Source organism: Salvelinus fontinalis, chromosome 19, assembly GCF_029448725.1.
Source record: "Salvelinus fontinalis isolate EN_2023a chromosome 19, ASM2944872v1, whole genome shotgun sequence".
In the NCBI taxonomy this organism is placed as follows: Eukaryota; Metazoa; Chordata; class Actinopteri; order Salmoniformes; family Salmonidae; genus Salvelinus; species Salvelinus fontinalis.
The window spans coordinates 16759526-16776449 of NC_074683.1; positions in this window are offsets into that span (position 1 = coordinate 16759526).

Sequence of the window (16924 nt, forward strand, 5' to 3'; positions counted from 1 at the left end):
CAAAGGCTGCATGATAGAACCAGGTGTAAACAGGGCTTCTGTTAGGAACCCATGCCCCTTCTGGACATGAGCAGGTGGGGCAACAAAGAGTACCGCTCTTCTATCAACACATCAGGAACGATTTTGATGTTCCTGACTCGATCATATAGGGAAGGCCAATAGCTCAGATACAAAACGTCAGGGGTTTATCTCCCCAAAAGGATTCCCGCACACACACCAAATGCAACACCCCCTTCACAGACACACCGTATGCATGCACACATAGCTGAGGAAGTTTTTAATTTCCCAGCACCTGTAAACATGATGTTTCACTTCAGTGTCTTTGATCTTCAAATACAGCAGCATCCTGGCTCAAGGAACAGGGACCAGTGAGGTGACTGTGGTCTCTGGTGGCTGTGTTTTGTAGGGATGTTAGTGGTGGTGGCCATTTTGATGTATTCAATTCCATGAGTGCAGGTCTTTTATTTATATGGGTATTGTTATTCATTATTTTGGGGTGGTTATATATTTTTACAAAAACATGTACCTCTATTTCCCAAATGCCGCTTAGCATTTTTTTAAATATCAATATAAATAAGAAACTGATGAGCAATAGAGATATGGACTAATTATCAAATCGTACTTGATTGGCATTTGGTAAGATTGAAATAAACCCTCATTCAGCAAAGACAGAAATTTAGCGCTTGCCAATAACAACCTATTAGATGTAACGGCAATCTCACAAACTATTTGTTGACACTCCCTCTGTATCTGGCATTCAAGCCTTCACTGCTGTGCTTTGTTGATCTCCTGCCTCTGAGATTTTGGGGGAACTTTGAGAAAGTTGCTAAGGTCTGCATTTAGAAAACAATACCGGCACGTTTGGACTCGCCTGAAGATCGTGTTCTCCCTCCTGTTGTCCGTCACTTTCATTTCAACAATAATCAGGGAAACAAAACTTACAGCTCGTATCAAAATAGATTTTATACGACTTGGCACAAGAGGGAATGGAGATATGCCCCCCTACCACCTGCCCCCTCACACCCCCCCTCAAAAACCCTCCTACCGTCTGTCGCCCGCTTATTTCTTGAAGAAAAATCTGTTTATTGATTTGATTATATCTTTTACAGACAACCTCTGTCACCCATCCTCTTCTCAATTAGAAGATGGGAGGAAAGCTTTGCCTTTCGCTTTGAAGATTTTGTTCAAGATCTGATGTGACATCAATGTGTGTTGCCTGTCTGATATCTTAAAGATTCGGAAAACATCAAAAACATTAGCAAGGCATCGGTCCTCTACAGGTTCTTACAATAAGACAAATGGAGCGGGACAAGGATACACCCCTGCAGCAATCCCCGTGATGCAGACTTATATGCAAAAAGTCAATACTCTGATCTTAACATGATTTCCGTTGTCTGGTCCTCCCCAGAGGAATTCACTTACCTGCTGAGACTACAGAAACACAATGGGGGGAACAACCAACGTCTACCTGTGCCTGTTTCACATGCAAAACATCAGCAGCCCCAAGTTGGATAACAACATTTCAATCCAAACGCCATAATTGTTTCCAAATGAAACCAAAAGCATTTTTATTTTTCATCGCTTCACAAATTCCCAGAGTGATGCTTTTCTTGAATCAAAGACTATTCAACAGGGCTGATAATTTCCTCTGAGTTCATCAATGCCACTAGCCTTTTCCTACCCCATAGGGTGCCTTCCTAGATCACCCCCCACAGACATAACCAGCTCCCTGGGATGGGAGTGCTGGCTGCAGCTCCTCGGTTCATGAGTTAGTGGGCTGGAAGGAGCTAATTTGATTGACTTTGAGCGCTAAGTTTTTTTTGCGGTGGTCCCCTGACAGCGCGAGACCTTTCTGGTCAGTGAGCGCATCGACTGGCAGTCAATCGGCACCCGATGCATGTCAATGTCCGGTCCTCCAGCCCTGTGGTAGATAGATGGAGCTCGGCAGCAGATGCCCAAAGTGATGCTGATGAGATGGAATGGATATTGTTCTGGTTTGATTGGTTTTTGTGTCTCTTCACCAATGCATTTATCTGGTGGTCCTTTCATGAAATTGTATAACAAGACCATAAATGCTTTTAATGTAGAATTCTGCAAAACACACATTTTATTTATAGGAAAGCACAGTGGCTTTTAATACACGTTCCTACAATATTTTCAGGTCAAAAGATAGATAATAAAGAAGCTTACTTTATTAACCATCAGGACATTTTACTTGCATCTTTTTTATTTAACCGTTATTTACCTAGGCAAGTCAGTTAAGAACACATTATTTATTGCAATGACAGCCTACCGGGGAACAGTGGGTTAACTGCCTTGTTCAGGAGCAGAACGACACAGTTTTGCCTTGTCAGCTCTGGCATTCAATCTAGCAACCTTTCGGTTACTATCCCAATGCTCTAACCACTAGTCTACCTGCAGCCCCCATCTTACATTTGTAAAATGACAGACATTACCATACATTATTGTACAATATACAGTACACTGGTACAGTTAAAGGAACTGATCGATGTAGATATATTGTACCCAACCGTCCAACACACCCACACACACACACACACACACACACACACACACACACACACACACACACACACACACACACACACACACACACACACACACACACACACACACACACACACACACACACACACACACACACACACTCCTCTCTTGCCTTGTTTTTTATTTTGTATAAAAAAACATTTTTAGGGGGTAGAAAAAACTGAAATATCACATTTACATAAGTATTTAGACCCTTTAGTCAGAACTTTGTTGAAGCACCTTTGCCAGATATTACAGCCCAAAGTCTTCTTGGGTATGACGCCACAAGTGTGGCACACTTGTATTTGGGAAGTTTCTCCCAATTTTCTCTGCAGATCCTCTCAAGTTCTGTCAAGTTGGATGGGGAGCGCCGCTGCACAGATATTTTCAGGTCTCGCCAGTTCAATCAGGTTCAAGTCCGGGCTCTGGCTGGGCCATTCAAGTACATTTCAGAGATTTGTCCGAAAGCCACTCCCGCGTTGTCCTGGCTAGTGTACATAGGATCGTTGTCCGGTTGGAAATGTGAACCTTTGCCCCAGTCTGACATCCTGAGCGCTCTGGAGCAGGTTTTCAACCGGGATCTCTCTGCACTTTGCTCCATTAATCTTTCACTTCATCCTGACTAGTATCCCAGTCATTGCCGCTGAAAAATATCTTCACAGCATGATGCTGCCACCACCGTGCTTCACCGTAGGGAGGGTGCCAGGTTTTGTCCAGACGTGACGCTTGGCATTCAGGCCAAATAGTTCAATCTTGGTTTCATCAGACCAGAGAATCTTGTTTCTCATGGTCTGAGAGTCCTTTAGGTGCCTTTTGGCAAACTCCAAGCAGGCTGTAATGTGCCTTTTACTGAGGAGTGGCATCTGTCTGACCACTCTACCATGAAGGCCTGATTGGTGGAGTGCTGCTGACATGATTGTCCTTCTGGAAGGTTCTCACATCTCCAAAGAGGAACTCTGGAGCTCTGTCATAGTGAGCATCGGGTTCCCGGTCACATCCCTGACCGAGGCCCTTCTCCCCGATTGCTCACTTTTGCCGAGCGGCCAGTTCTAAGAACAGTCTTGGTGTTTCCAAACTTTTAAGAATGATGGAGGCCACTGTGTTCAATGCTGCAGACATTTTTTGGTACCCTTCCCAGGTCTGTGCCTCGACACAATCCTGTCTCTGAGCTACACAGACAATTTGATAGCATGTCTTGGTTTTTGCTCTGACATGCACTGTCAACTGTGGGACCTTATATAGACAGTTGTGTGCCTTTCCAAATCATGTCCAATCAATTGAATTTACCACATGTGGTCTCCAGTCAAGTTTTAGAAACATCTCAAGGATGATCAATGGAAACAGGATGCACCTGAGCTTTTGAGTCTCATAGCAAAGGGTGTGAATACTTATGTAAATAAGGTATTTCTGTATTGTATTTTAAATACATTTGCAAACTTTTCTAAAAACATGTTTTTGCTTTACCCTTACCAAGAACCCCCCCTTTCCACACACATGCACAGATGTACTAATGCACATGCACACAGACCCCCCCGCCCACACTCAAACATTCTCCCATGACAACACGCACACAGACCCGCCCCGCCCCATCTCCCCCCCCCCTTCCCCACACTCATTCAGTCTCTTTTATTAGATATTACATATTTAATACACTGATCAAATAATTTCAACGCTACATGTAAAGAGTTGGTCCCAAGATTAATGAGCTGAAATAAAAGATCCCCTACATTTTTTGTATTCACAAAAATCTTATTTCTCTCAAATTGTGTGCACAAATGTGTTTGCATCCCTCTTAATAAGTATTTCTCCATTGCCAAGATAATACTGTCACAATACAGAGGCGGATGCAAGATGCAAGCAACGATGGTTTAATGAAAATAGTTTACAGTATCCACAGGACAGACAGAATATACTCAGACAGAATCCAACCCAGGGCCTAGGGCACATCCTCTGATGATAGCGTGCTGAGAAATCCAAGGGAGTGAGTCCGGCTGGGTAGGAAGGAGCACAGCAGATAATCCCCACAAGGGCTGAGAGAGAATGAGCACTGACACACGACACAACCTCAGGGAAGAAACAACGATCTGACAACAAGAAACACAGGTTACAGAACATATAAAGGGGAAGATAATTACTTCCAGCTGGCGCAGACAATCAGTCCAAGATTGGGAACCACGCCCACACAAACACAGGAGAGAGAGAGAGAGAAAGAGCGAGAGAGAGAGAGAGAGAGAGAGAGAGAGAGAGAGAGAGAGAGAGAGAGAGAAAAGAGAGAGTGAGGCAGTGGATTCATGAACCGTGACAATACCCCCCCCCTAGGAACGCCTCTTGGCGTTCCCAGACAAATTTACCTGTCGATTGAAATCATCGATAAGGGAGTGATCCAGAATGTCCCTAGCGGGTACCCAACTTCTCTCCTCCGGACCGTAACCCTCCCAGTCTACCAGGTACTGGAATCCGCGTCCCCTCCTTCTCGAGTTCAAAATCCGATTGACAGAAAAGGTGGTCTCCCCATCAACAAGTCGTGGCGGCGGGGGAACCGGGACCGGCGGGTTAATGCGTGCCTGAAACACCGGTTTTATCTTGGACACATGGAAGGTAGGATGAATTCTCCTATACGCCGGAGGAAGCTTGAGCCGGACCGCCACCGGACTAATGATCCTGGTGACCCTGAACGGCCCGATAAATTTGGGGGCAAGCTTGTTAGAAACGGATCGGAGTGGAATGTTCTTTGTGGAAAGCCACACTCTTTGTCCAACAACGTATACCGGAGGCTTCGACCGGTGGCGATCGGCCTTAGCCTTGGTGCGCGCCCCCACCCGGAGGAGAGTCTCACGGGCTCTGCTCCATACGTGACGGCACCTCTGGATGAAAGCGTGAGCGGAGGGAACAGTGACCTCGGACTCTGTACTGGAAAAGATAGGTGGCTGGTAACCTAAACTACACTCAAACGGAGAGAGACCCGTGGCTGCCACTGGCAACGAATTGTGAGCGTACTCAACCATAGAGAGTTGTTGACTCCAGGAAGAGGGATTCTTAGAAACCAAACATCGCAACACTCTCTCCAAATCTTGGTTGGCCCTCTCCGTTTGACCGTTGCTCTGGGGATGAAACCCTGAAGAGAGACTGACACTTGCTCCCAGTAACCTACAAAACTCCTGCCAAAACTTGGACACAAATTGGGGCCCACGGTCAGAAACTACGTCCATCGGCAGGCCATGTAAGCGAAAGACATGATCCACGACCATTACCGCTGTTTCCTTGGCAGATGGTAATTTAGGCAAGGGAATAAAATGAGCCGCCTTCGAGAACCGGTCCACCACAGTCAAAACAACCGTCTTGCCCTGGGAGGGCGGGAGACCGGTAACAAAATCTAGCGCGATGTGGGACCAGGGTCTCGAAGGGACCGACAGCGGTTGGAGTAACCCATCTGGGGGTCGATTAGAACTCTTCCCAGTGGCACAAACCGAGCAAGCCAAGACAAAACTGTGAATGTCACGAGCCATCAGCGGCCACCAAAAGCGTTGCTTCACTAAAAAGCTAGTACGGCTGACTCCTGGATGACACGCTACGTTGGAGCAATGCCCCCACCGAATAACATCGGACCGACACCCCTCCGGCACAAACAACCGATTAGGCGGACAACCGGGCGGAGGCGTTACCCCTTCTAAGGCCGTTCTGACCCTCGATTCAACCTCCCATATAAGTGTGGAGACCACTAGGGTCCTGGGTAGGATGCACTCGGGAGTGGATGGGCGTTCGGAATGGTCAAAAATACGAGAAAGGGAATCGGGTTTGACATTCTTGGAACCCGGGCGATACGAGAGAGAGAAGTCAAAACGTCCGAAAAAGAGTGCCCACCGCGCCTGCCTGGAGTTGAGTCTCTTGGCTGTTCTGATATATTCCAAATTCTTGTGATCGGTCCAAACTATAAAAGGTACCCCCAAACCCTCTAACCAATGGCGCCACTCCTCCAATGCTAACTTTACTGCCAACAACTCTCTGTTGCCAATGTCGTAGTTGCGTTCCGCAGGTGATAACCGATGGGAAAGGAACGCGCAAGGGTGCATCTTGTTGTCAGATGCGGCCCGTTGGGAAAGTACCGCACCTACCCCCACCTCTGAAGCGTCCACCTCCACCACGAACTGACGCGAGGGATCGGGAGCTATGAGGATGGGGGCCGAAACAAAGCGGCTCTTGAGTTTGACGAATGCAGCCTCGGCTGTATCGGTCCACCTGAACGTCACTCTGGGGGAGGTTAAGGCGGTAAGGGAAGCGACTATCTGGCTAAAGTTGCGAACAAAACGCCGGTAGAAATTGGCGAATCCCAGAAACCTCTGTAGGGCCTTACGGGAATCTGGGCTTGGCCACTCCACCACAGCCTTAATCTTGTCAGGATTCATGCGAATACCCTCAGTCGAGACGATGTAACCTAGGAATGGAACGGATTGTGCATGAAAAATGCATTTCTCCGCCTTGACAAAAAGTCCATTCTCCAACAACCTCTGGAGCACTCGTCTGACGTGCTGAACGTGTTCCTGGAGAGAAGAAGAAAAAATCAGTATGTCATCCAGGTAAACATATATGAACTGATCAATCATATCTCTCAGCACGTCATTGACGAGTGCCTGGAAAACCGCTGGGGAGTTGGATAGCCCAAAAGGCATGACCAAATATTCAAAGTGCCCTCTGGGGGTGTTAAACGCGGTCTTCCATTCGTCCCCCCTCCTTATGCGAACCAAATGATATGCATTACGTAAATCCAACTTAGTGAACACGGATGCTCCCTGTAACCTTTCAAAGGCTGAGGACATCAACGGTAAGGGATAGGTATTCTTCACTGTGATGTTATTCAACCCACGGTAATCAATGCAAGGACGCAGAGATCCGTCCTTCTTTCCCACAAAGAAGAACCCCGCCCCCGCTGGAGAAGAGGAAGGACGAATGAATCCAGATGCCAGAGAATCAGAGATGTATCTCTCCATAGCCTCCCTCTCAGGAACAGAGAGTGAATATAACTTGCCTTTAGGCGGAGACTCACCTGGCAATAATTCTATTGCAGAGTCATAGGGACGATGCGGAGGAAGAGAAGCAGCACGGGACTTACTGAACACCTCCTTCAGGTCGAGGTATTCAACGGGCACGTTAGACAAATCCACTGCCTCCTCTAGAAACACAGAATCAGACACAGATGAACAAGCAGACACTAAACAGGACTCAAGACACTTGTTACTCCACATGGATATAGAGTTATGACCCCAGTCCACTCTGGTGTTGTGTTGGGTGAGCCAAGGGTGGCCGAGAACTAATGGTGCAAGGGGTGAGTCCATGAGTAGACATGATAGTGTCTCAGTGTGATTGCCAGAAGTGATGAGTGTGATAGGTTCAGTGGTGTGAGATATGTTGGGGAGTTCTTGACCATTGAGAGCGTTGACGGATATCTTGTGCGTGAGTGAGGTGATAGGAATCTGGAGCTTGTGAGCGAGCTTGAAGTCCATGAAATTACCCTCTGCTCCTGAGTCCAGTAAAGCTTGGGTGTCGTGCGTGTGGGTGGCCCATCTTAGTCTTACCGGGAGGAGAGTAGATGATGAGGTCTTCTCTGTGGTGACACCACCCGATAGTAGCCTTATACTTACTACCGGGCCTGATCTTTTACCGGGCGGGAGTGGATAAAGTGGCCCGCTCTACCACAGTAGAGACAGAGTCCTTGTGATCTCCGCCTCTCCCTCTCCTCCCGGGAGAGGCGAGCTCTCCCCAGCTGCATGGGTTCGTGAGCGGAGGCTGAACTAACCGTGTTCCCGCCGCTGGTATGCCAGCCCTCCGTGTCGTTATACGGTCTGTTAGGGCATGCTCGGCGGCCAATACGACTCAGACGAGCATCGACCCTCAAGGCTAGTTCCACTAGTCCATTTAAACTCCTGGGAAGGTCCAGAACATAGATCTCCTTCTGGATCCGGTCCCCCAGCCCATGCAGGAACATGTCCCACTGCGCCTCCTCGTTCCACTGACACTCTGCGGCCAGAGTGCGGAATTGGATGGAGTATTCCGATACTGAACGGTCTCCTTGGCGAAGGTCAGCGAGTAGTCTGGCCGCCTCCCTACCCGCCACGGCCCGATCGAAGACCCTTCTCATCTCCTCGGATAGTGTCTGGAAAGAGGTGCAGCATGGGTCCTGGTTCGCCCACACCGCCGTTCCCCAAAGAGCTGCTTTGCCTGATAGCAGTGTGAGTACGAATGCTACCTTAGACTGTTCACGGTTGAAGGTCCGTGGCTGCAACGAAAAATGCATTGAACATCTCGTAAGAAAAGCTCTACAATAGTCCGGATCACCTGAATAACCCTCTGGTGTCGGTAGTCGTGGCTCTAGCTGAGAATCCAGCTCTGGCGGGGCGTGTGGAACTGCTGGTGTAGGTGGCGCAGCGAGACCCTTCAGATGTTGTAATTGTTGGGTCAGCTGGGATACCTGCGTCGCCATGGCTTGTACTGCCCGACCTGTGCTGGAGATGTTCTCCTCTTGTTGGTCCATTCTCGTGATACTGCGGGAACTGAATTCAGTCAGACTCGTTGAACTCGCTGCATCCATGATATGGTCAGATCGTTCTGTCACAATACAGAGGCGGATGCAAGATGCAAGCAACGATGGTTTAATGAAAATAGTTTACAGTATCCACAGGACAGACAGAATATACTCAGACAGAATCCAACCCAGGGCCTAGGGCACATCCTCTGATGATAGCGTGCTGAGAAATCCAAGGGAGTGAGTCCGGCTGGGTAGGAAGGAGCACAGCAGATAATCCCCACAAGGGCTGAGAGAGAATGAGCACTGACACACGACACAACCTCAGGGAAGAAACAACGATCTGACAACAAGAAACACAGGTTACAGAACATATAAAGGGGAAGATAATTACTTCCAGCTGGCGCAGACAATCAGGCCAAGATTGGGAACCACGCCCACACAAACACAGGAGAGAGAGAGAGAAAGAGCGAGAGAGAGAGAGAGAGAGAGAGAGAAGAGAGTGAGGCAGTGGATTCATGAACCGTGACAAATACATCCACCTGACAGGTGTGGCATATCAAGCAGATGATTAAAATGCATGATCACTACACAGGTGCACCTTGTGCTGGGGGAAAATAAACGTTCACTCTAAATAAAATGTGCAGTTTTGTCACAAAATAATGCCACAGATGATTCAACTTTTGAGGGAGTGTGCATTTGGTATGCTGACTGTAGTAATGTCCACCAGAGTTATTGCCAGAGAACTGAATGTTTATTTCTCTATCATAAGCCCCATCTAATGTTGTTTTTGAGAACTTGGCAGTACGTCCAACCGGCCTCACAACCGCAGACCATGTGTAACCACACCAGCCCCGGATAGCTGATGAAACAGTGGGTTTGCACTGCCAAATAATTTTTGCACAAACTGTCAGAAACCGTGTCAGGTAAGCTCATCTGCATGCTCATTGTCCTCACCAGGGTCTTGACCTGATTGCAGTTTGGCATCCTAACCGACTTCAGTGGGAAAATGCTCACCTTCGATAGCCACTGACATTCTCCCTCCCCTCCCGGAGGACCTGAGCCCTAAGACCATTCCCCAGGACTACCTGGCCTGATGACTCCTGGCTGTCCCCAGTCCACCTGGTCGTGCTGCCGCTCCAGTTTCAACAAACCTGACCTTATCACCGGACGTGCTACCTTGTCCCGGACCTGCTGTTTTTTTCGACCCTCTTTTTCTCTCTCTACCGCACCTGCTGTCTCAACCTCTGAATACTCGGCTATGGAAAGCCAACTGACATTTATTCCTATTCAACCACTTTGATTATTATTTGACCCAGCTGCTCATCTATGAATGTCTGAACACCTTAACAGCCATGTCATCTCTCCCCGGCACAGCCAGATGAGGACTGGCTACCCCTCAGAGCCTGGTTCCTCTCTAGGTTTCTTCCTAGTTTCCTGCCTTTCAAGGGAGTTTTTCCTACCCACTGTGCTTCTATTGAAGAGGGGTGGGACAACATTTCACAGGCCACAATCAACAGGCTGATCAGCGCTAGGCAAAGGAGATGTGTCGCGTTTAAAATGCTTTTGGCAGTTAATCTGCTTCTGTTCTGTGGGTGGCACTGTGTGACATTTTTAAAGGATGGGTCCTGTGAGACATAGGTTTAATTCTGGAAACATGAAAAGTGGGATGTATACGGAGGGTACGGTGCAACAGAAGATGGACAGCAGAGGGGCTAAGGACTTTAGAGATGGGGAAAGGACCATTTAACATGGAGGGTCAGATCCTGAGTGGACAGCCAAACCCTCTGCCCAAGACGCTAGCAGGGAGCATGGGTCACGTGGCGGTCCGCCTGTCGTCGGTACCTGGAGATGGTCTTGAGAAGAGCGGCCTGGGCTCTCTTCCAGGTACGGCGACAGCGACGGGAAGAGCGGGGGCTGATAACGTAGGGAATACCCAAAAGGCGAGAGACCCGTAGCAGAACAGGGAAGGGTGTTTGCGAGCATATTCCACCCACACGAGTTGCTGGCTCCAGATGGGGATATTAGTGGAGACGAGACAGCGAAGAGTTGTCTCCAGGTCCTGATTGGCTCGCTCCGACTGGCTGTTGGACTGAGGATGAAAACCAGAGGACAGGCTGGCTAACGACCCAATAAGGGTTCAGAACGCCTTCCAGAACCGGAATGAGAACTGAGGACCGCGATCAGAGACCATGTCTACCAGCAGTCAACAGATCCGGAAGACATGCAGCACCATGAGCTGTGCCATCTCCTGAGTTGAGGGCAACATAGGAAGGGGAATAAAATTGGTAGCTTCGGAAAACCGGTCCACCACAGTAAGGCTGGTGGTGTTGCCATCAGATGGCGGGAGGCCCGTGACAAAGTCCAAGGAAATATGGGACTAGGGGCGATGAGGGACAGGAAGTGGTTGAAGGAGTCCAGCCGGAGCTTGCCACGGAGTTCTGCGCACGCACAGTAATGAATGCAGAGACATCAGGAGCCATGGTGGGCCACCAAAAACGTTGTAGGACGAAGTCCAAGGTTTGACAGGAACCAGGATGACAGGTGAGTCTCGAGGAATGTGCCCATTCCAGAACAGAAGCACAGGTAGAATCCAGGACAAACATCCGGTTAGCTTGCAGACCAGACTCTCGATTCCCCAGACAACAGCAGCCGCTAGACAAGACATAGGGAGGATGGTCTCGGGGTCCGAGGGTGTAGTAGCAGGGCTGTACAGATGTGGGAGTGCGTCAGGCTTTTCATTGTTGGATCCCGGGCGGTAGGAAATAGTGAAATGGAAGTGAGTGAATAACAGGGCCCATCTCTGCTGCCTGGAGTTAAGGTGCTTTGCTGTGCGGAGATATTCCAGGTTCTTATGGTCCGTCCACACAAAAATGACTGTTATGCCCATTTTAACCAGTGCCTCCACTCCTCCATCGCCATCATGACAGCGAGTAATTATAGATTTCCCACGTCGTAGTTCCTCTTGGCAGGGTTAAGGCGATGGGAAAGGAAGGCGCAGGGATGAAGCTTCTGGTCCCGGGCAGAGTGCAGCCCCCACTCCGACGTCCGAGGCATCGACCTCCACGACGAACTGACGGGACAGGTCCGGATGGATTAAGATGGGGAGTGTAGTGAATCGTTGCTTGAGGTCAGAGAAAGCCCGGGCAGCATCTGGAGAACATCTGAACGACACCTTGGGAGAGGTGAGTGCTGAGAGGGGGAAGCAACGGAGCTCTAACCCCAGATGAAACGACGGTAGAAATGGGCAAACCCCAGGAAATGCTGCAGCTGCACTCTGCACGTGGGTTGAGGCCATTCCACCACCGCACTCTCCTTGTCAGGATCATTCTGAACACCCCCTGCAGCGATGATGTATCCTAGGAAGGAGATGGTGGTGCGATGGAACTCACACTTCTCCGCCTACACTAACTATTTGTTCACCAGGACATGCTGGAGGACCTGTCAGACATGGAGGAGTGTGCTCTTGAGCTGAACGGAAATAGATGAGGATGTTGTCGAGGTAGACAAACACAAATCGGTTTAACATGTCTCAGAGCACATCATTGACAAGGGCCTGGAACACTGGGGGAGAGTTGGTCAGTCCGAACGGCATCACCAGGTACTCGTAGTACCCGATAGCCTTGTTAAAGGCAGTCTTCCACTCGTCGTCTTCCCATATCCAAACCAGATGGTAGGCGTTCCGAAGGTCCAACTTGGAGACGATATTTGCCCCCTGGAGAGGCTCGAAAGCTGAGGGGACGAGTGGTATTGGGAAACATTTTTTAACCGTAATGTTATTGAGGCCCCGGTTGTCAATACACAGACGTAGGGTCTTGTCCTTCTTCTCCACAAAGTAAAACCCTGAGCTGGCGGGGAGGAAGAGGAATGCATAAACCCAGCAGTGAGAGAGTCCTCAATATACCCTTCTATCGCCTTGGTCTCCAGACCCAACAGGGAATAAAGTCACCCCTAAAGAGGTGTATTGCCCAGGAGACAGTCGATGGCGTAGTCATAGGGCCAATGCGGAGGAAGCGAGATGGCACGGGTCTTGCTAAAAACCTCCCGGAGGTCCTGGTATTCCGCGGGAATGGCGGAGAGGTCCGGGGCTTCTCCCAAGCCCACAGGAAGAAGTCCCGGGGCAGGCAGCGCCGACTTAAGGCAATGCGCATGGCAAAACGGGCTCCAAACCCAGGATAGAACCAGTAGCTCAGTTGATCAGAGGATTGTTTCTCTGGAGCCAGGAGAACCCCAAAACCACGGGTGCATGAGGGGATTCAATAGGCAGGAACTGTATACTCTTACTGTGATTGTGCGACACACTCGGATTAATAGGAAACGTAGTATGTATGACACTTCCAATAGAGCGCCCGTCCAAAAGCATTAAACCTCTCACTAAAAGCTTCAGTCATAAAAATACTTGAACCCGGACTGGTTCTCTAGCAGATAAGTAAGAATGTGGTGCATGTTCAAGAATGGCCTTTTTCCCCTTTTCAGATTACAACCTCTCACTTTCGGTTATTTGAACATGAAACCATCTCCAAAATGTTGCCATTTTGAAAACAAGCTATAGAAAGTTGGTTACAATTTCAATTTAATCCACCAGAAAAGACAGAACAAATATTACAACACATTTTATGGTAAACACAAATATACTAATTGATTAAAAAAACAAACATTTAAAAATAAAAAAACTTTGTAAATTATATATTTTTTTATATGACTGGTGGAGTAATGTCACACATGCAGTTAAGAAAAATATATGGAAATGTCTACTCAAAACTACAACAAACTAATTGCCGCAAAAATGGAAGAGGCAAGACGAACGGGGAGAATGTATGGAACTTGTCTATCGGGCCTGCATTAATGACCAAAATTGACTAAAGAAAATTGTAATAAATAAAAAAGTATACTTTCATTTAAGACCCCAAAATTGACAGCTGTGCCATGTAGATTGGAAAATAGTTGGAAAGAGATTTTTGACGTATCGATTCCATGGCATGTGGTTTATGAACTGATACACAAAACAATGCTGGATTCAAAACATAGTTTTCATTTGAAATTATTGAACAAAATTATTGCAACCAATACAATGCCTTCGAAAAATATTCAGACCCCTTGAGTTTTCCACATTTTCTTACATTACAGCCTTATTCTAAAAAGTAATACATTTTTACCTCATTCATCTACACACAATGCACCATAAATGACAAAGCAGATCCTCTCAAGCTCTGTCAGGTTGGATGAGGAGCGTTGCTGCACAGCTATTTTCAGGTCTCTCCAGAGATGTTAGATTCAAGTCCAGGCTCTGGCTCGGCCACTCAAGGACATTCAGAGCCTTATCCCAAAGCCACTCCTGCTTTGTCTTGGCTGTGTGCTTAGGGTCGTTGTCCTGTTGGAAGGTGAACCTTCGACCCCAGCCTTGAGCAGGTTTTCATCAAGGATCTCTCTGTACTTTGCTCCGTTCATCTTTGCATCGATCCTGACTGGTCTCCAAGTCCCTGTCGTTGAAAAACATCCCCATCCGCATGTTGCCACCACCATGCTTCACCATAGGGATGGTGACAGGTTTCCTCCAGATGTGACGCTTGGCATTCAGGCCAACGAGTTCAATCTTGGTTCTCATGGTCTTAGAGTCTTTATGTGCCTTTTGGCAAACTCCAATCAGGCTGTCATGTGCCTTTTACGTCTGGCCACTATACCATAAAGGCCTGATTGGCGGAGTGGTGCAGAGATGGTTGTCCTTCTGGAAGGTTTTCCCATCTCCACAGAGGAACTCTAGAGCTCTGTCAGAGTGACCATGGGGTTCTTTGTCACCTCCCTGACCAAGGCCTTGCTCCCCCGATTTCTCACTTTGGCTGGGCGGACAGCTTTAGGAAGAGTCTTGGTGGTTCCAAACTTCTTCAATTTAAGAATGATGGAGGCCACTGTGTTCTTGGGGACCTTCAATGCTACAGACATTTTTGCCTCGACACAATCCTGTCTCCTTCGACCTCATTGTTTGGTTTTGGCTCTGAACTGCACTGTCAACTGTGGGACCTTATATAGACAGGTGTCTGCCTTTACAAATCATGTCCAATCAATTTAATTTACCACAGGTGGACTCATCTCAAGTGGACTCATAGAAACAGCTCAAGGATGATCAATGGAAACAGGATGCACCTTATCTCAATTTCGAGTCGCATAGTGAAGGGTCTGAATACTTACATAAATAAGGAATTTATGTTTTATATTTTTTATAATTTTGCTAAAATTAAATATAAAACTGTCATCGCTTTGTCATTATGGGGTATTGTGTGTAGATTGCTTGGAAAAATATATATTTTAGAATAAGGCTGTAACTTAACAATATGTGGTAAAAGTCAAGGTGTCTGAATACTTTCCGAAGGCACTGTATGGGGGGATACAACCATCCAAGCTGTGCAGATTTTGCTGCGAATAGACAGAATCATTAGATAATTTGTTTTGCTACTGTCCATATGTAGCTTGTTTTTGGTCACAGGTTCAGGAATGTCTGAATAATTGCAAATTTTACTTGGAACTAACTCTGCAAATAGCACTGCTGGGTGATTTAAAAAGGCATAGTCAATTGATCAATAGTATACTAATACTCTTAGCAAAAATGTTAATCTTTAATTTACACTCAGTAAATGTGCGAACAAAAAGGTTCAGAACTTTTGTGAAACATCACAGCACAGTTGAAAAACATGGATGGTGTTCAGAGATAGGTGGGAAGGGTTGAGTGGAGCTAAAAGATGGGACAAAAACAAAGAAAAGATAACTATTGTAAAATATACTGTGTTTGTAAAATGTATAGTTAGCTGGAAGTAGAAGCCTAAGTGTTGTTGTCCATTAGTTTACTCCCATTAGCGGAGGGATGGAGGGTTAGGGGAAAATAATAAAGGAAAATATGTACAGTTGAAGTCGTAAGTTTACATACACTTAGGTTGGAGTCATTAAAACTAATTTTTCAACCACTCCACAAATTTCTTGTTCACAAACTATAGTTTTGGCAAGTCGGTTAGGACATCTACTTTGTGCATGATACAAGTAATGTTTTCAACAATTGTTTACTGACAAATTATTTCACTTGTAATTTACTGTATCACAATTCTGGTGGGTCAGAAGTTTACATACACTAAGTTGACTGTGCCTTTAAACGGCTTGGAAAATTCCCGAAAATTATGTCATGGATTTAGAATCTTCTGATAGGCTAATTGACATAATTTGAGTCAATTGGAGGTGTACCTGTAGATGTATTTCAAGGCCTACCTTCAAACTCAGTGCCTCTTTGCTTGACATCATGTGAAAATCAAAAGAAATTAGCCAAGACCTCAGAAAAAAAATTGTAGACCTCCACAAGTCTGGTTCATCCTTGGGAGCAATTTCCAAACACCTGAAGGTACCACGTTCATCTGTGCAAACAATAGTACGCAAGTATAAACACCATGGGACGACACAGCCGTCATTCCGCTCGGGAAGGAGATGCGTTCTGTCTCCTAGAGATGAACGTACTTTGGTGCGAAAATTGCAAATCAATCCAAGAACAACAGCAAAGGACCTTGTGAAGATGCTGGAGGAAACAGGTACAAAAGTATCTATATCCACATTAAAACGACTCCTATATCGACATAACCTGAATGGCCACTCAGCAAGGAAAAAGCCACTGCTCCAAAACTGCCATAAAAAAGCCAGACTACGGTTTGCAACTGCACATGGGGACAAATATCGTACTTTTTGGAGAAATGTTCTCTGGTCTGATGAAACAAAAATAGAACTGTTTGGCCATAATGACCATCGTTATGTTTGGTGGAAAAAGGGGGAGGCTTGCAAGCCGAAGAACACCATCCCAACCATGAAGCACGCGTGTGGCAGCATCAT